This window comes from Canis lupus, chromosome 19 (genome assembly GCF_003254725.2).
Source record: "Canis lupus dingo isolate Sandy chromosome 19, ASM325472v2, whole genome shotgun sequence".
Classification (NCBI taxonomy): domain Eukaryota; kingdom Metazoa; phylum Chordata; class Mammalia; order Carnivora; family Canidae; genus Canis; species Canis lupus.
Genome location: NC_064261.1, coordinates 41505236 through 41525108, shown reverse-complemented (window position 1 = coordinate 41525108; position 19873 = coordinate 41505236). Strand labels below are relative to the sequence as shown.

At 38.3% G+C, this 19873-nt stretch overlaps 1 long non-coding RNA gene across 1 annotated transcript; it reads right to left on the bottom strand.

Moving 5' to 3' along the window:
• Positions 1 to 980: 980 nt before the first annotated feature.
• On the bottom strand, positions 981 to 6118 carry LOC112648845 (uncharacterized). Its single transcript, XR_007404021.1, has 3 exons — positions 5863 to 6118; positions 4223 to 4344; positions 981 to 1070 (listed from the first exon to the last, which is right to left on the bottom strand). It is a non-coding gene; the product is annotated as an uncharacterized LOC112648845 (long non-coding RNA).
• Positions 6119 to 19873: the final 13755 nt, after the last annotated feature.

Below are 19873 nucleotides of genomic sequence, written 5' to 3'. Positions count from 1 at the left end.
GGGGGCGGTCAATAGATTTCCTCCAATAGTCATAATGCACATTAACATATTAAAGGTTCATAAAATCTTTGTCACATACTCTGTTGAAATGCAGATACACCATGTCTATGGCATTTTGACGTTTCTCTGATTAGTCTTTCAGCCCCTCCAAAAAAAGGAAAATCTGGTTACCTTCAGCACGACTTGCAGACTTGCACTTGGCTAAATGCTTGTTTCAGCAATTACAACTTTCTTTTAAAATTTCAAATAGAATATCTATTTCATAATCCATAATGAATCTGGAAGGTCCAGGGGATTAAAACATCTAGCAGGTTGGTTAGAATTACTAAATTTTAAGAATCCTCTCTTCTCTCCTTTCTTAAAAATTGGGACAACAATCTAACACAGCTATCATTTGCCATGACTTCTCAAAGGTTACTGGCAATAACATCATTAATTACTCTTATAAATTATTTTAGTACATTGGGATGTGATTCTTCCAGGCTTTGAAAGATTGTCTTAATTAGAATTCTTAGATGTCCTCTTCTTTGGGATTTCTGTCCTCTATTACCTACCATATATTATGCTTTCATACATTATTTCATAGTATGGCACAGAGTGCCTTTCATACATTATTTCATAATACTCAATCCTCCGGGAGTGGAACAATTGATATTATCAAGCAAGACTCAGAACAAATAAGTTGTACGAGACCATAGCTCACGAGAGAAGAATCTGGATTCAAATTCCAGATGTTTTTTAACTCCATGGACCACTTAAAAAAATTATATAATACAAACCATGAAAGACTCCTAACTCTGGGAAACAAAGTGTTGCAGAAGGGGAGGTGGGTGGGAGGATGGATGACTGGGTGATGGGCACCAAGGAGGGCACTTGATGGGATGAGCACTGGGTGTTATACTATATGTTGGCAAATTGAATTTAAGTAAACTATTTAAATAAGTAAAAAAATATGTCATACTACTTCTTACTACTCTGTACCTTTTCAACTTGATTATTTTCCATGCCAGAGAACTCCAAGACAAACAAAAAGTAGAGTAATTCGGTATTCTTCCTGTCATCCATCCATGCTAGGTCAAAAAACAAAACGTTTCCTTTATTCTCTTTAATTTCTTTTTAATTTGAACATAGCTGACACACAATGTTACATTAATTTTAGGTGTATAACATAGTGATTTGACAAGTTTATACATTATGCTATGTTCACCATGAGTGTAGCTGCCATCTGTCCTAATATACCATTATTAATGGAGGATAGTTGCAAGAAAGGCAGACAGGGGCAAGGGGTCCCCATCCTAAGAGGAAACAACCGCTAAAACAACCCCATCCTGTTACTCTACACCACACTAGAAGGAGCCCTCCACCCTTTCCCATGTGAACAACTACATGACAGGTAGATGAGCATAAGAACAAAAACCTGATTGGGTGATAGGTGCATGGAGGGTTAATCAGAATAAGGCAGCTGGCCAACATTCCCATAAAAACCCCTAGACTTAGAAAACCTAACGGCAACCCTCTCAGGCCTCCTCCCTTTTCAGGAGATTTGTACTATCCCTCAATAAACTTTGTTTTGCTGTCCACCACTAGTCATCTGGTCTACCTCTTTGTTCTTCCAAGGGGTGTGACCAATAACTGCAAGTACCAAAGGAAAAGAAATCCTGCAACACTACTACAATATCATTGACTATATTCCTTCTGCTGTGCATTTTATTCCTGTGACTTCTTCTTGCCATAACTGGAAACCTGTATCTCCCCTTCCCCTTCACTCATTTTTTCAACTTCCATGCCCCTCCCTTTTGGCAATCATCAGTTAGTTTTCTGTATTTGTAGGTATGATTCTGCTTTTTGTTTATTTCTCTTTATTCTTATTGCCTTATATGTGCTATACCAAAAAACAAATAATCAAAAAGAAGAAGAAACAATAGCAAAATCCTAATAATGTGAAAATGTTGGGGTTTAGGAGCAAATGGTCAAGAAAGAATTCTTGAGGTGTCTTTGGTGCAAATAGAGTGGTTTTATTAAAGCATGAGGACCAGACCCCTGGGCAGAAAGAGCTGCTCTGAGGTTGCGGGGATTGGATTAGGGAAAGCATAGTCTTTAAGGAACTTGGAAGGAAGGTCTACAGGACCTTGAGGGGCTAGCTGTTGTTAGGATAAGGTCATTTACTAATATCTAGTAAGACATTAAGTCATGAGACCCTTCAGATATATATCAATGGGCCATCTGCTTGAGGGATGATTGCTAACATATATCTTGGTAGGAGTAGAGATAAAGGAAGTTTCCAAGGAGATTTTTTTTTTTATAGGATCCTGAAGGTTGGGATAATATCAAGCTGAGGTTGCCTTTTGCTTTTAGCAAAGTATTAATATCAAAGCAGCTAAGCTCCTTGAGGAAGATCACTCTGCCTGTCTCAAGTATTTGTCAATGGACTGCAAAGGAATTTTTTTTCCTTTTAGCTTTCTCCACATCATTCCCCCTGAACAATTTTGACCCCTAAATATTTAAGGTTGCTGAGGGTAGAAGGGCTCATCTTCTATAACTTTTTCCTGCTGAATAGAGACATAAAGATTTCCCTACCTACGGGTCACCATTGATCACTTGGGGACTTATATGTATAGGAATTATGAAAGGCAGAGGCAGCTGAATCCAAAGGAGACCACATGTATGAATTTCCCTGAGTAGAAAGGATCTTCTGTTGGCTTAAAGATAGGGCAGTGAAAGAGTCTGGGCACCAGCTGAAGAGACATAGGAGAAAACAGCAAAACATGATTAGAATAACAAAAAGAAAAAGAAGCACAATCAGAGTCCTTTGATAGTTGACAAAAATCCTCCTCCGATCCATGATTTTAACCAATCATTAAATGAAAGAGAGGGATTATTTAAAGCACCTACCTTTGGGTATCCATATAACCCTGGCATGTTTTTGTGGTAATCTGGAATATATACATAGCACTCAGTTTTAATAAAGCAAAGATTCCCCCTTGAGCTGCAGTCAGGATGTGAAGGGCCATTTGGTTTTGGAGGACCACCTTTTGAATTTGTGGGTGACTGCTTGTCTAGCTTAAAGATGGTCACTGTATGCTTGGCTAAGGCTTCTATTTGCAACTTTTTATCATTAGAGGCAGATTCTGAGACAAATATGGTTAAAGGATAAAACCACCAAGAAGCCCTCTCCTTTTGATGTTTAGCCTTAACAATATCCTAATTATGAGGACTCACTGGCAAGTGGAACGAGATTTGTCTGGGTGTATGGGCATCCTCAAGTGTAATAATATGATCATAAGGAAAGCGGGGCTGTCCATTACTTCCACAAATCCATAGTTAATCCCACGGAGTGGGGTAGGCTCTGGCTTTTAAGGAGTGATTTTGTCATTTTAGCCAAAAGAATTGCTCAAGGTGCTAGTTATATAATTTTTGGGGAGTCTCCCATTTTTCCAGTTGTTCAAATAGTCATATGCCCATGGGATCCTGTTATTATCCTCACAGAATAACAAGGATGAAGGTTGTCTAAATGTGAGCTATTATGGCAATTTCTCTAAAGTTTACCTCAAGTTGTTTAGCTTAAGCAAAAACAAACATTCAAAGTCAACCAGAACTAGAATTTAACATCTTCAAAGATACAGTGATAAAACATAATTTTTCTCCCTAGAATCACCCTTATTTCCAGTGATAGCCAAATGGAGACTAAATTGTTTGTAAAACAAGTTCAATCCTCAACACAGTTGGCTTAATTACTTACATAAGCTCAGCAAGAATAGTAATTGACCATATAGATTTTTCAAAATTTGCTTTGCTGGAACTATTCATAAGGAATCTAGATTGAACTTTTAGTAGCCTTTCTAGGACAGAAACATAACTGTAATACTTACAGATTTGGGTAAATTCATCTTCCCAAGGTCCCCAAGGTATCCTGAGGTCCCTGAACCTACCAGCTAGTGACATTCTTTACTTATCTGGAAAAGCTGCTGGGAACTCTGTAAGCAAAGTATCAGGCCAACATTTCTGAGGGACTTTATGGCTCCATGTTTTATAAAGTCAACCTCAATTATTTAGAGCTGTCTGATCATATCTGAGTCTATGGATATTTTTCTCAAATATGATATTCCAGTCAAAGCCTTGGTAAAATAACCAATGTTTTAAATGATGTCCTGTTATAAGAAGAACAAATTCTTCTTGAATTTATGCAAACAACTATGATTGCCATGAAAGAAAGAATACTTACTGAGACTTTCTGAATTTCAGAGGGTTCAGGTAGGGAGAAAAGTTAAATGCTTCAATTTGTTCAAGAAATATTTTATCACATTTCTATAAGTCATAGGTATCTTAGGAGAAAGTTTCCTTAATCTGGAAAAGCAAACATGAGAGAACCAGTAGTGTTTCAAACAAGAGTCACAAAACTATAATCATCATCTTTGGTTCACTTAATTCCATGCTACTAATTCTTATTCAGTTTGAATGTAGCTTTCTTGTTAGTTCTGAAATCCTTACTCATTTCAGTTTTAGAATCTTAAAGATACCAAATACCTGTATTTGTCCTAAAAGTCCTTTTTATGAATCTCCTTAAAGATGAAACAACATTTTGCAAGAGCATCAGAACAGTTATAAATGACAAAAACTCAGAAATAAACACTGTTAATGATCTGAGAGTTCATTATGACGTAGCTGACAGGAAATTCTGTTATTTTTATGACAAGTAGCACTTCAATAATCAGGATATCGACAGATGACCTTATACCAGAATGTAAATTATCGAGTAAACAAGCCTAATTAGTTAGAAAACTCATTTAGGATTGAAATCTCAGGGAAGTTTGTTGAAACCTTAGAATATTTTAAAGCACATGCCTAGATAAGATTATAGATCATTAAAGACCTGATAAAGACAAAACATAGCAACTGGTTTTTCTGGGCTGACAAAGAAAAGAGAAAACTTTATTTTTGTTTTCTTATCAAGAGCAGACCAGCAATCCAAGAAAACTTTCTTTTTAATAGAGAGAAAGCAAATTCCAGTTATATAACCAGGGCATTTTAAAATGCATTCATTTTAACCTTAGTCCATCCTGACCACACATAAAATATCTTTCCAAAGATTTCCCTTCACAAACCTTCTACAACTTTCTTTTGCACTCAGATTTTGTCTCAAGCCATTTCTCTCTACACAATCAGTCTCATTTTAGTACAAAATTACTCTTTTTTACCTTCAGCAAAAATATATTCCTGTTCCTTACATCTTACTCATACATCTCCTACTTTCCTACATACAGAGTTGCTTCCCTTATTTCCATCAGTCTTAACTCTTAGGAACCTTAATCTCCAGTAAAAACGAAGTAATAACCAATTATGAACTGTTACACCAGAATTCTTTAGATGGCAATTTTATGCATCACTTAAGCACTAAGCCTATTTTCCAACAGGCCCAATTATCCTAAGTTTCTTTGCAATAAGAAGTCAAAAGCACAAACCTCTGTTCTATAATCAAAACTTTAGCACTTCATCCTATTTGGAAAAGACCAGGACATCCAATAAATTCAATCTGAATCTATCATTCGAGTAAAACTTCAAAGTTTCTGGTTACCAAAGGCTTTGAAAGCTTCTTAAAATTCACGCAAAGAAATTGAGACAGAGAAAATTAACCATCATTTTAAGTCATCTTTTTGTTAACAAACTGCAACAAAGATAATGCAGGCTTTTTTTGATCTTTAGTAAACCTTGGTAGAATAAAAGTTTCATATTTACTGCTGATTACTCCAAAGACATGTCTATCTTAATTAAACCAACAAACTTAAATTAGTTTAAATACTGAGTTGTGTTCCACCTGGGTCCACTTATAAGTCAATCAGTTTGTTCTCCATTGTTAATGTTTACCTGGGGGCACCGGTGGGGAAATCCGGAGTGGGTAGTGTAAGTCCAAGGAGCTCTTTGTTCCTTTATAGCAAGGTTAGGAGGAGAAGGCATCTATGGAGCCAGAGGCACTCAGGCTGGTATAGGAACCAGCTATACAGGCCACACCCAAGGTGGTTCAGAAACAAGAGGATGGGGAGGAGGCAGAAAAGGTGAAGTACTGCCAGAAGATAGAGAAAGAGGATCCCTGGCTCTAAAGCTGGTCAGCTCCGACAGTTGAGCAGACACCACACTTTTTTCCAACCAAGTTGAAATATGCAGTCTCTATGCCAGCGAAGATAGGGAACGTTTCCAAAACAAAAGGAGTTTTGGCAGCTGCTTGGGAATATTCCTTCCCGTCCCCATCCCAAGGTTGAGTAACCACAGTTGGCTCCGATTATCGTAGGCATTGACCCAGGAAATGAACGAGGAAGAAGCCCCCATATCTATTAGGAGGGAACAGCAAGAGAGGGTCAGCATCCCCTTTGTTAGGAATGGCCTGTGTTTCCTCCAGCAACATGAGTTCTATGAGGAGGAGGCCTATTTAGACAATTATCATCCGATATATCAGAAGAGAGTTTACTGGCCCCGTTAGTGACCAAACACATTCCACAAGAGGCCCTTAGGTCCGGGTCCTGATTTAGAGCTACGAAGGCCTGGACCTGTGATACCTCTGTCCATTGGCATATTTCCTGCAGCAGAGACATGGTAGATCATTGAGGCCATGCCATGGGACAGAAGATCAACCCTTTCCTAAATTGTGCAATCTGAATTATTTCCAGTGAGTTAAAGGGCATTCTGAAGGCCTTGCCTTGCTGGGCCTTTAACTAGCCTTGTGGTGCTGTAAAGGTCAGGCTGCCAAGAACCCACCATTTTTAGCCTATGGAAAATATTAGGAAAGTTTTATAAGGAGAAATAACCCAATTTTGTAATTTAAGTAGTTAGTAGGGGACATTGACGGAAAAGAGTAAAGATAGAAATCCATCATGGTCTAAATGACGTTCCAACACATGTAGTCTTTTACAGCTAAATTCTGTCAGAAATAGTTTCCAGTTGGGTTGTGATTCAGTTGGGTATTGGTTTCGGCTGGCTCTGAGTGGAGGTTTTGTGGACAGAAGTGGCTAGACCAGAGATGAGGAGGGGGTCACATTAGACCTATGAGGAGGAACCCTCACATGGGAGCCTTAAGATTGGCAGCTGTCCTGGTGACTTAGGTGGCTCTCCCATGCCCAAGGCAGACAACTTTGTATAAGGACAGGAATAAAGAGAGGACACCAAGTTTCTGGGTCTGATTACCATTCTGACCAGTGAACTAACTTCCAGCTAGGAGAGGTAGGCCTTCTCCCTGTGTAGCCATGGGCCAGAGGATTATAGTCTGAGCAACTGATATGAAAGTGTTCCAATAAGACTGTACTCCTTGAAAAGCCCGTAGAATGAAAGTAAAGGGAGAGGAGAGAAAACCCCAAGTTTACACCAAAGCTCAGAGTTCAGATAAGAAGACTTAGGCCGGACATTTGGATGTCAAAATGATGTGAAAATGTTGGGGTTCAGGAGCAAAATTTCTTCAGGTCAAGAAAGAAGTCTTGAGATGTCTTTGGTGCCAAAAGGGTGGTTTTATTAAAGCCCAGGGATAGGACCCATACTAGGGTCATGAGGAGTGGCTGATTATATGCTTTTAAGTTGGGAGGGAGTTAAGAATAGCATAGTTTCTAAGGAATTTGGAAGCAAGGTTTCGAGGACCTTGAGGAGCTAGTTATTGTTAGGTTAAGGTCATTTACTACTATTGTCTAGTAAAATCTTAATCATGAAACCCTTCAGATATATATCAGTGGGCCATATGCTTGGGAGATGATGGCTAACCTACATCTTGGGGGTGGGGTAGAAATAAAGGAAGTTTCCAAAGGGATTATTATTATTATTATTAGTAGTAGTAGTAGTAGTATTTTTAGGTAGGCTCCACATTGAGTCCAGCATGGAGCCCAACCAGAGCTTGAACTCACGACTCTGAGATGAAGACCTGAGCTGAGATCAAGAGTTGGACACTTACCTGACTCAGCCACCCAGGTGCCCATCAAAGAGATTTTTTATAGGATCTTGGAGGTTGGGCTTTTGCATTTAGGAAAATATGAACCTGAAGGACACTACACTCCTCGAGGAAGGTCATTATGCCTGTCTTAAGTACGTGTCAATGAGCTGCAAAAAGGATATTTTTTTCTTTTGCCTTTGTTCTCCACATCACTAAGAACCCATTTTATTGTATATTACATTCTTCAGCTTATCCACTCACTCTGGTCTGGAGTCTTTGGAACACTGTTCTTATTGGCCTGGCTTCTTATCCTTAGTCATATGGCCCATCGTGTAACATATGTGTAGATGATAATGTCAATATTGTTCAATTATCTTAAGTAGTTAGAAGAGTCCATTTTATTTTCTCGTGACAAATGAGGAGGAAGGTATTTTATACAAACTGATTGAGTTATTTGATATGCTGATTTGTTTGAAATATAGCAGGGAGTTTGACCCAACTGTGGTCTTGAAGGAAAGTTTGAAATTATAGTACATTAAAAATTAGGGCTCAATTAGATTGGTAATGTCAGGCAAATATGATAGATACTATTAGAATCTTACTCTTAAATATATTTGATATTTGACTAAGTTTCTCATAAGCGTAGAAATAAGCCAAGAAGGGAGAGACTTGAGTACTATACAAGCTTATCCTCTTAGTAGATAAATGACATTAGGTAAATGATGTAACTGCTTTAAACTTCCTGCTCCACACCCTACTGTCCCTACCATATATAAATATGGGGAAAGAAGGTAGCCTAGATGATCTTTAAGGATCCTTGAAGTTCTTTTTTTTTTCTTTTTTCTTTTAATAGAGATTTTATTTATTTATTCATTACAGACAGAGAGAGAGAGAGAGAGAGAGAGAGGCAGAGACACAGGCAGAGGGAGAAGCAGGCTCCATGCAGGGAGCCTGACGTGGGACTTGATCCCGGGTCTCCAGGATCATACCCCGGGCTGCAGGCAGCACCAAATTGCTGGGCCATTGGGGCTGCCAGTTCCTTGAAGTTCTAATTAATCTTCATCTTTTAAAAAAGATAAATTATTGGGGGCTTGTGAAACTAAAAATAGATATATTCATAACTAGCAGAGCCACTGTATCCAAAGACTATCAATAAATCATAAATGATAACCTGAAGATAGTCTCTGCATAAACAGCCCCTTGGCTATACATGAAATATTCCTGGCCACATTTTATCAAAGTAAGTTGCTTAAGTTCATACAGCCGGTAATAATGGTATATGTCTTATTTTTAATGGCATAGTAGTTTCAACTGCACTTTATTAGCATGGAGTTTAAAAATGATTTTGTTTCAATTAGAACAAAAAAATAATAAAGGTCCAAAATACCCAGTAAGAGAGGAGACAAACCAAATGAAATAATGTAGAAGAAATATTGGGGACTCATTAGTTGAGAGGTAAGAGGATGGATGGGTAGACAAATAATGTTAAGAACTATAGAAGAGCAACTCATGATTTTCTAGGGATTACAGCTTATAAGAAATGTTTATGGGAGGAATAAGTAATGAGGCAAGACAAAGAAGAAATAGAGAGTTCCTATTTAATAACCCAAATATTTTAAAAGTCACCTGGAAAGGTCTAGATCTTCTTGCAAAAATAGAAGTTGGTAAATATTTGGAACCTGATATATTATCAAGAACTGGGCAGTTATGAGAACAAAAACAAACATAAAAGAATACAATTCATCAAACAAGCCTTGCCTGAATCCATAATACAGGTCATCTCAATTACTGCCTCAGTGACTCTACGAGGAGATGTAATGTTGAATTAGGGATCTGTGAAGGTGAGGGATTCATGTAAGAGAATTTTTTATAAAGAGAGTGGTAATGGTAAGTAGACTACTCTGGCATTTGGTACAGAGGCATGTGTTCAAGTATATGGTGAGTTAGAATATTCTCCCATCTGGGAAGCCTTGCTTGTGCATGATCCAGAGACTAAAATGATATACATGTTCATGAGTCCTAATATTACTTTAAAAAAATCAAAGCATAATTTACCCATAATAAAGTATTAAATCTCAAATGCATAGCCCGAGGAAGCTTTGTATATGCAAACATCCTAGAAGACTATCTCATGTCTGCAATCAATAATACTGCCTCTCCAACTCAGAAAACCACCATTCTGATTTTTATCCCCATAGACTAGTTTTTCTTGTTCTTAAACTTCATATAAAAAAAAAGGGTAATACAAAATGTATTCTTTTGTGTCTGGCTTCTTTTCTCTTCATACCACTTTTGAAATTTGCCCATGATTTTTTGGAGGGAAGGGGAATCAGCAGTTAATTCTTTTTTATTGCTGGATATTATTATAATGTATATAGATTTTAAATTTGATTTATTTATTTTATAGAGAGAGAGGGAGTGAATGCACTTGCATGTGTGTGAATGTATATGAGAAAGGGGGGAAGAAGCAAAAGGAGAGAATCTCAAGCAGATTCCCCATTGAGTCTAGAGCCCAACTTGGGGCTCCATCCAATGAGTCATGAGATCATGACCAAAGGCAAAACCAAGAGTTGGATGCTCAACTGACTGAGCCACCCAGGTGCCCCTAAGGTATCATTGTTTAATTTATTTTTCTCTTAATGGGTATCTGGGCTATTCCTGTTTGGGGCTATTACAGAGAGACCTGGTGGAAACATTCTTATGCATGTCATTTGATACACTCTTTTTTGTTACCGTGAGTGAAATTCCAGTTGTAGGAAAAGCAAATGTTTAGCTTTAGAAGATATTGCGAAAAAAAGATTTGCAAATATCCATTATCACAAGAAAAATATAAAGATATTAATTGTCTCACATTCTCATCAGTTCTTGATACTGCCAGTCACTTCTATTTTATGCCTTCTGGGGATATATGGCAGTATCTCTTTGTAGTTTTAATTTTCCTCTGATTAATGACTTTGAGGATTTTTTTCAAACACTGTGGGCCAGGGCAGCCCCAGTGGCTCCGCGGTTTAGCGCCGCCTTCAGGCCAGGGTATGATCCTGGAGACCCGGGATGGAGTCCCACATCAGGCTCCCTGTGTGGAGCCTGCCTCTCCCTCTGCCTGTCTCTCTCTCTCTCTCTCTCTCTCTCTCTGTCTCTAAGAAACAAACAAACAAACAAATAAAAAACACTGTGGGCCATAAAAAGCATATAGTCTTTTATGAAGGGCCTGTTAAAGTCTTTCATCCATTATAAAAACTGTATTGTTCGCTTCTTATTGATTAATATAAGATTTATTTATATATTCTAGATAAGTCTTGTCATATATATGTATATGTGTGTGCATATATATGTAAGTATATGTTATATGCATATATATATATATATAATTTTTCCCGTCAGTGGATGCTGTTCACTTTTTTGGATGATGTCTTTTGAAAAACAGAAATTCATCAACTTATATTTTAAAATTCTTACTTAATCTGAAAATATACTCATTTAATATAATCGAGTCAACAAAAACTAACCATGTGCCTTTTAAACCTTTGCCAGTCATGTGGTGGAGTTTCTAGAATTCTGAGAGCTGATTGAGAGCTCAGATATGAATCAGTTTTGGTGGGGATATTTACACTATGCAAATGGACGAAAACTATGAATCAGGACTTTTAAATTTTTCTCAGAGGTAGATTGTTAACCAGTTAGCAGTACACCATAGCTTTTAGCCCTGTGACTATTTGCAAAGCAGCTATAGTGGCCTTGAGCCTTCTGGTAAACCAGCTAAGCTGTGGTAATATGGTAGAGGTCTCTGGCATGAAGTTCCTGAAGAGTTTGACCAATCAAACTCTGGAAGAGGTGGCACCCTCTTATAGCATCTCTTAATTGGTTATTCTCTTATTATGATCTGGAGAGTGATCTCAGTAGTGGATCTGCCACTAACTAGTATGACATTGGGCAGGTTCTTTATGTGCCCTGAGCCTCATTTTTCAATCTGTGAAATAGGAATAATATCTCCCTCATATAGTTTTGTGAGAACCAAATGAAATAATGTGTATAAAATGTTTAGCATAGTATCTAGTCCATAGTAATGTCTCTGGTATGAGACAGATTTCTCTAACCTTCAGTTTCTTCATTTATAGGATAAAGACAACAATGCTTTTTTAGCCAGGTTTCAGTCCAAATGGCAGATTCTATGTCAGGTGATTCAGAGGGAATTTTTAATACTGGCAACCAATTGGAAAGGTCCTGGAAAGGCCGAAAGGGCAAAGATGGTGAGGCAACCCATCAGGAAGCTCCCCTCACCTGTACGGCTGGTGGGATAAAGGGAGGACATTTGTTACCAAAGCTCAGGAGCCTGCCTTACCCAGTAAGAACTAAAACAATGGGGGAGACACAGCTGCTCTGGAGATGCCACCTGAAACCAAAGGGAATGGACAGAAATACCCGGCATCTTCCCTCTTTCCTATCTTCTCATCTTTGTCAGTTTCCCCCTTTACTAAAGCTGAGTGAAAACCAGATGGCAAGAAAGCATGAGTGATGTAACTTGTAGGATTTAGCTCCCTGTAATACTGAACAGAGCAGAAGGACCAGAAATGGATCTGATAGAAGTCAATGACCAGCACAAGTACTTAGTATCTTAATTTGTTGTGAGAGTTAAATTTAAAAAAAGTATAAAGCAAAATACCTAGAACATATTGAACACCAATATATGATGCCAATGAGTGCTCATCGAGTGCCAGGTCATCATGGTAAAATAGTGGAAATAAAGGTACTTTTGCTGTATTATGATATTATTATAGCTATTATGATTGTATTATATGGTACATATTATATGATATTATTATAGTTAATATGATAGCTACGGGGTCAAAGGAAGGCTGGTATACATGAAATCTTAAAGAGCTGGAGTGATTGGCTATGATCATTAACTCCCTCAGGTCATTGGGAAGATTGGCTTTGTATCTGGAGAGGGTATTTGCTTGGAAATTATCTCTGTGGAATCCAACAGGGTTCATTAAACGTATAAGGAAGAACCATCAAGGGCACGTGGGACTCCCTTCTGAAAGTCCTAGAGTTGGCCATGAGCAGCGTCAGGAGGTCTGTCTCTACTCAGACAGTCTAAGGAAGGTATTAAGTAGTGTGTGAGCGACCCCCTGGTTCTTCTTGCAACTATTCACTAGCTCTTTGTGTGACTTGGAACAAGTACTTAAATCAGTGGGGGTTCAGTTTCTTCAGATGTGAACAACTAGATCCCACCATCTCACTTCCAGTTCTAAAATTCTAAGACTATTTGAGTTTAAACCCATTATTTAAGAATGTGGTTAATATTTCAGGTTGGAAGCAGGAGGCCACTTCTCAGATATTTGGCACACTGTGTACCTCATTCTCTGACTCTGGTACCCCTCCTTTCCTGAATTCAAAACTATTTTCCATTGTTAAGCATAGATTATACTACGATTCTGCACTATTTGGAAAACATAAGGAGATAATATTAATTACCCATATACTTTCAGACAGTACAAAATAATTAAGATCTGTTTATCAATATGACTAATTAAAAACAAAATGCATGTATATCAAAGTTTGTTTTTATTATTTCCTATATAGGCCTCTAAGAGTTGTTGTTTATACCTATAGGACCTGAAGAGCTAGCTCCTTTCCCAGGATGTTCTATAATCAGACATTATACATGGGGTGTCAGCCGGTTTAAGTAGCTGAAGATGGCCTCCCATAAACACAATTGCTGTTACATTTCAGAGTTATCAATTGTGAATGCATTTTGTGCAGTCAAGTGAAATTTGCAACCAATAAAGATACGGTTAAAGAAGGAGGCATAAATGTATACAAAGTGAGTACAAAACCTCTCGATTCAGCTGGTCCAAATAAATACTTCCATTGGTTCAGTTCTAGCAGAAACAAAACAGACATTGGGTCAAAGATGGTGAAGGTATGTGGAATTAACTCATTAACTTTTGAGAATTTGCTTTTAGGAATTCTGAACACTCACGTGAGCTCTCTTGCCTCTAGAATGTCATGTCATCAATAAGAAAAAAAAAAGAGTGATTGTTTTCCTTCCACAAATGCTTGCTTTATATTATATAGTCTGCTTTTAATTTGGATGCCAAAGGAAACACTGGTTGGAATTTTAAAGTTGGTTAAAACCTCACAGTATTTGGCCTTTCATTGCTCAGATTCACAGCAAAAGCTCACCTGTCTTGCCTAATATTGTTAATATTACTGTTAGAATCATTTTTCTAAGGTTCATTTTATCACCTTTTTATCTCCAGTCAGGATAAGAAATGAATGCATATTGGAATTTAATTTGTTTAGGGAATTCATTTTGTTTAATTTGGTTCTAAAATACTAACTGCAATCCAGTATTGAGACGAGATAGCTCAAACTCCATAATAGCCATATCCACAGAGATTTCCGTAGCAAAAGTGGAGGGAGAGGGAGAGGTAGATATTGATGATATTCAAACAAATAATTTTAGAAAACTTATGGAATGAGCCAAAATTATGTATAAAAACTCAAATTGGAATTAGAATTCAAAGCAAGGTCTCAGTGAATGCGGGGGCCCTGTGCACAGTTGCTAGATGGCAGACAGAGGGAAGAATAAATGAGCTCTAGCTTTTGAGAAACTTAATTAAAAGTTATATCAAACCTGGGATTCTCCTGAAAGAATTTGTACTTACTTTAATAAAGGCTGTTTCTCCTTGAGAAGCAATTCTAATTTTATACCAGGGTTGCAAGGCTGTGCTGAAAATGGCCTTTCTATGTGATCTTGTTCATTTTTGCAAACACAATATATCCCCACCCCCAGGACCTTCCTCTGGCACCCAGACAGAAGAGCATTTGCCAAAACAATGATAGGGATGGTTAGAAAACAATAGCTCTTTTTTAAACTTTATTACTCTAAGCTACTACACAACAGAAAGCCCGACCAAGGGCAATGCTTACACAGGAGGGAAACCACATTTACCAGCCGGTTTGGAAATTTTCATTTCCCATTTTAAAATTCTGGTAGCAACAGCGAACAGCTCAGTTGTTCTAGGGGTTAAAGGTCAAGGGAGGAGTAGACTCTACAGGAGCAACAAGAGGTTCTTTCAGAGTGATGGACTCTGTGGTCTGAGTATGGCAGTGGTGGTAGGTATCAAAATTCCTGGAACTGGGATCCCTGGGTGGCGCAGCGGTTTGGCGCCTGCCTTTGGCCCAGGGCGCGATCCTGGAGACCCGGGATCGAATCCCACGTCGGGCTCCCGGTGCATGGAGCCTGCTTCTCCCTCTGCCTGTGTCTCTGCCTCTCTCTCTCTCACTGTGTGCCTATCATAAATTAAAAAAAAAAAAAAAAAAAAAATTCCTGGAACTGAATGCCAAAAGGAGGGAAACTTACTGTATATAAAATTTAAAAATAAATAAGCAAACATTATCAACTTTGGATTTTTAAAAATTGTGTCAATTTGATTTTATGTTATATATGTCCACCAGTAGACTTGACATCTAACTAGTACTTCTCCACCTCCCTAATTACTATTTCAAAACCCCCTTCCCTCCTACCTCTCCTTAGTTTCTCTTCTTTCCCAGTGTTTGCTATGATTCCCTGATTGTTCTTCTTTTGCAAAACAAATAAAACAAAACATAAAAACCTTTGAGAACTAAGCCCTAAAATTAATGATGATGAAAAGAATTCAGACCTGGGCAAGACCAATCTGATAATAGAGAAAACGTGCTGGTGGAAAAGATAAAGTTTCCAGGGGCAGGGGTCTCAGCAGATTGGCCTGAAAGGGGTGTCTTGGAAAAAAAAAAAGAGGAAAAATTGAGGAATAGGAAGGAATAAATAGAAAGATACCACAATAATCCTACCTTCTATTTGTAAAGTGCATTATGGCTTATAATAGTCTTAAACTAGTTCCCTTAATATTCTATATTTTTTGCTAATATAGGTAAGGGTTATTGCCCCCATTTTATAGATGAGAAGACTATTCCCCGGGGTCACAGGCCTAGAACATGAAAAAGCTTGTACTTGTGCTAGGATTCCTCATTGTAAGCATTGGCATCAATCTACATCTAACCACATGTAGCCTGTGCAAAATCGCTATGGGTCCAGAACTACTGACACCAGTGTCACACCCAGTGAAATCCTTGAGGTCCTTGAGGTTGGCTGCCCAAAGGGTGTGGATGGGAAGTGAATCAATAATCTCCACTTTGGGCTTGTCTTTTCGGGATGCCATTGCTAATTCTGGGTTGATGGGCTCACTCTTACTCTTTCAGTTTGGTCTAGAAAAGCCACAGAAATAGGTAGCTCAGATGGGACAGTGTTCTTTAAGCTGAAGACCACCTCCACAACAGGCAGTATCAAATTGAAAATCTAAATGCAGGAAATAGTGCCTGAGATCTCACCCCTCATGTGCTGAAGGAGAGAAATTTGACAAACTCAAGGATGAACACATCAGAGAGGTTTTCTTTTATGAGGCAGGAGGTGGTTAACTAAAAATTAATATCAATTTAGTCTGTGTCTTGTTCCACAAATAGTTTGAGAGAACTAACTAGGAAGGCATAAATCTAGTCCTATTAACCAGACATGGTTCAAGAAAGATGGGCCCCAGCCCTTCCTGAGAAATTTCCTCAAGAGACTGGTTTTGCCAAATGTTCTATGTTTTGCTTTCTATAGTGGATTCAGTACTTCTCAATATGTTTCAAAGTATAAATAGCAAACCCGTTGAGCAAATGCCCATCTGGTCGTCTGATCTCTTTTTAAGTAGAGAAAAAGAAATTGCCTTTGACTTGAGGAAAAACGTGGAAGAGTGTTGGTGGCTCCATTCTAGATCTGATCTGGCCATATTAACTTGTCAAACATCACCAGAGTCATTTCATCGGAGGTGTGGTTCTTGATCCCCAGAATCCAGTCCCCTCCTGACTTCCTCTGGCCACTTGTTCTCTGATATAACTTAGATCTTTTCCTTCGAAGCATTTGTGAAAATATCCTTCATTAGGCTGAAATGTCAAGGGAGCAAGGAAGTGTGTGTTTGAGCCATGATTGGATCCCCAGTGCCTCTCACAGTTCCTGGCACATGATACAAGTGAAATTAATAGATGGACTGATCTGCTATAGAGTGGCCATAAACTATGTTCCAGAAAAGATGTGCTGCCTTCCCTTCATAAGCCAGAGAAAGACTTTTCTTTTCCCCCTTCCCATTCCTCAATTGGCTCCATAGGAAGAATGTAGCTCATGTCAGATATGATATATGCGTAGCCCACCAGGGGTGTATGTAGCAGTGGGATACTATAAAATCATCTTTCTGACTTAAGAACAAGGAGAAAAGGTTTTCTCTTGTGGAGTTGGGACAGGCTGGAAGGCAAAAAATTAGAATGATTATTCCTGAGGTTTGCTCCATTTTGATGTGAGGAATTCAGTTTTCTAAGCAGTAAAATGTGCAAAACATTGTGGAAAGAGCACTGGGCTTGTTGTAATGAAAACCTAAAAACAGAGCTGGAACTATTTTAGAAACCACTGCCAGTGGTTTTCAACATTCAATGTGTGTGAGAATCCCCAGTAGAGACTGATAGAAATGTTTAGATACCTGGGCTCTATGTCTAAGGATTGGGATCCAATCAGTCTCTGGTATTCTTAATTTATCCTTGAAGCTTCCAGGTGATTTGTCTGGGTAGCTAAATTTAAGAACGACAAATATAAACCAAAGGTCACCTGTTTTGACCCCACATGTGAACCCCGGGCTCTGAGTTCAGGGATGTCCCCAGCCCAAGAGGTACCCAGAGGACCACACTTTCCCTTGGGTTCACCAGCTTCTCTGGCAGCTAGAGCAAGGGTACCAGGGCCTTCCATCACACAGACTCCTGGACTTTGAATGAGAACTGGAGACTCTCCAGGATGCAAGAGCCACAGAGACTTCTCTTTGCTGACACTGGCCATCACCCCAAGGGTGACTTTTTGGGCAGCAGGGGAATCAGATCCGCTGCAGTATGCTTCCATGGCAGCAGTGGCACCCTCTGCACATCAATCCCAGGGCATTACCCCAGGTTTGGTTCTGGTGAGCACCTGGGCAGCAGCACTTCTCCAGGCCCCCCTGGAAGAGAAGCAATGTTCTCAAAAGGGTTAAAGATAGGTCTTTTTTCCCCTAGATCAACTAGACCCAGCTTCTATTGCTTGTCAAGAAAGACCCTGAATATTGCAAAGGCTTTTTTTGTTTGTTTGTTTCTGACTGTGTTTCGTGGAATCTTCTGGTTCTACAGGTACCTTAGGAGCAACACAGAGAAAACAGAATAAGCCAAGCTTACAGTTTTCTGGGTTCTCTGTCCCCTTCAACCAGAGAAGCTCAATTTAACATTTTTTTTTATAAAAAAAAAAAAAGCATTTCTAGAAAAAAAAGTTTAGAAATTACATTTGCATGGTAGAGAAGTTCTTTAGTCTATCAAATTCCATTAATTTTGTCTGGACTTTCCCTAGATACCAAGACAGAGCTATTCTTCTAGACATGGGTAAATTCTAGTAATAAAGTGAGCCAAAGTGCCTGCCTGCTTCTTCTCCAACATTATAAGTTTGTCCAGTTCATATTTCTAAGTTCATTCCAGGGGTCTGGAAACACAGTATAAGTCATTATTTCTGCCACTTCTTGTCCTTGTCACCATGGGCAAATACGTTATTTCCACTAAAATTGAATTCTTCTTTCTATAAAATAGAACAACTAATACTTTTCTGTCAACCACATGTGACACCTGTAAGGCTCAAATAATATAACAGATTCAAGTGGTATAATAAGTAAAATTATGTTTTGCACTTACAAATCATCCAATGCATGCAAGATTAAATTCTTATTACCATTACTGTCAGCATGAAATCTTAAATCAGTTGGTGAGTTTGCTTCCTGGATATGAATGAACTAAACCAGTTTATCTGATAGAAGAAAAAGCTAGTTCTTGTCACAGGGGGTTGTATAGTCTGCTGCCACAGGTCTGTGGTTAAATTCTGAGGTGATACTGAAATCTCAAATAATCTTTATACTTCAGCAACTTGTAGGCTTTGAAAGACTTACTTACTTTGGGCGTTTTATTTGCAGAGAGATCTGACTGCCATAAAAATGGATGAAGGACAATATCCCTTATATTTTCATCTGTATATATTTGTATATTTATAATTATATACAAATATTAGTCAAAGAACAAATTTTATTAAGCATCTTCTAAGCACAAGACCATGTGATTCCATGGCTATATAAAGTTGAACGGGCATGGATTGTTAGAGTCCTGATTATTAGCCTGAAATGTTTAGATTCTGTTTAGTAGTTAGGAAGCCATTGGGAGTATTTGAGAGGATTTATGATAATAGTTATCGAGAAATAAAGATTACTTGGATAATAATAATTAAGTAATTAGAAAGGTGAAATATAATTTAAAATTCCTAACTTGGGAAATTGAGAGAATGGCATTGCCTATACAAAAGAAAGTTCTGGCCGAGTGTTTTAGATAAACCTTTAGAACATGTGAAAGTTCTTCAAATATGGCCAGGGTGAAAAAAGGAACCATGAGTACAGAATATTCTTGACTTACATCCACTTTAACAACCACTGCCACCTGGTGGCTTATGACCCTTTTTCCATTGAAGGGAGAAACCCTGTTGATTTTTGATGGGGCCGACAGAAGCAGGGCTGGAGCAGAATTGAAAGAACACTGACTTGCTATACCAGAGATCTAAGTTTGTGGAGCACAGGGGTTAAAGGCCATGTGACCTCCTGCAATATTTTAACATGTCTAGTCTGTGAGGCTCGTCTAACTATAAATATCTATACTTTAATGATTTCTTACGAAACTCACAAAGTCGAAATCCAGCAAGACTTCTGATAGCAGATATGGATTAAAACTGCAGTTCCCATCATGTTATGTTTAAATTACTCCTTTCTGTCCCCTTTTGATTGAGTAAACCTCATATCTCTCCTGAAATACTGAATAATGGAAGACATAGAAACCATGGTAGTTAAG